This window comes from Paramisgurnus dabryanus, chromosome 17, assembly GCF_030506205.2.
Source record: "Paramisgurnus dabryanus chromosome 17, PD_genome_1.1, whole genome shotgun sequence".
NCBI lineage: Eukaryota > Metazoa > Chordata > Actinopteri > Cypriniformes > Cobitidae > Paramisgurnus > Paramisgurnus dabryanus.
Window position 1 is genome coordinate 31,255,955 of NC_133353.1, and position 1,235 is coordinate 31,257,189.

Below are 1,235 nucleotides of genomic sequence, written 5' to 3' on the forward strand. Positions count from 1 at the left end.
GTGTGTAGTGGGGAGGAGTTTGGTTGAGAGAAAACAGACTCAAATCATGCGTAACTCGATAGACTGCCCATCTGTAAGATTTATCTCTTCCTTTCAGCATGAGCTCGTCATCTCTCCAAACTTGTCCAGAAATAGGCCAAAGCAAATGATTCATAAAGACCTGCTGGTGTTTCAGAATGGATTTTTTACAAATTAAATTTTTTTTTTTTTTTTGAGAAACGAAGAAAGTCTAAATGTCATGAATATTATCTGTTGTCTTGATAAATGCGTTCAGGGATGAGCTAGAAAAATACAATTACGAGTTGTAGCTGTTTATATTTTTTTATTATATTCTAATATATAAATGTTTAAAATATAATAAAAATTATTTTACAAATCTGCATTTTAATCTAATCTAGTCTCATTTCAAATTGTTTTAAGCCTACCGTATTATTAAAAACTCTGGGTAATACAATTATTAGCCAAATCTACTACATTACTGTGAGGTTTTTCCAAACACAGTCAGTGTTTTGTAAAACGTTCATGTATTTTAGTCGTCTCTAAGACGTGTTTTAACTGAGAATGGTTTTGCACAGGCTTTAATGCTGCATAAGCAAATAGCGCCCTCTGTTGATTAGGCACAACTCACGAGGACACCAGACAACCTGTACTCGATATGACCATAAACCCAGCAGCGTGCCAAATACACATCGCATGCATGCTTTTACGCCACGTATGCGCCTTCACAACCCCAAAAACCAATTTGCGCACATTGAAGATAATAAAAGAGTAAACATTGTGGTAAAATCCTTTAATCAGCCTTTTAATACAGAGCTTCTGGTGAATAAATAATTGTACATACATGGGTTTTACCCTTGAGGTCTTCACTTAAAGGCAACATTGAAGAAACACTGAAACTCACATAACACTGTTTGTCTACCAGCTGTACTTTATTGTTCCATCTCTGAAGAAAGCAAAGGGAGAGACGTCCAGTCCACAGGCAGTGTTGCTTTGTTGTCTTGAAAGTGCACAGAAAACTACTGTATAACAAAACAGGCCCCAAAAAACTCACACACACGCACGCACTCACACGGTACTTTCAAAAGCACATAAACACAATACCACGAAAGCTATAAATGCTCTCTGCTATATTTGCGAAGTTATATCCACTGATGCAATGGTCAGCACAAAATTACAGTGGCATTAACCAACTTTCAAAGCAGAATCATTTCCAAAGATCATATAAGTTAGTGTTT

At 36.1% G+C, this 1,235-nt stretch overlaps 1 protein-coding gene across 1 annotated transcript in view; it reads right to left on the reverse strand.

Moving 5' to 3' along the window:
- Positions 1-784: 784 nt before the first annotated feature.
- The window catches only part of prkd1 (protein kinase D1), a 61,378-nt gene continuing 60,927 nt past the window's right edge, over positions 785-1,235 (reverse strand). The window contains exon 19 of the mRNA XM_065288301.2: positions 785-1,235. This exon is cut by the window's right edge and continues 591 nt beyond it. The gene's annotated coding sequence lies outside the window, so the exon portion shown is untranslated.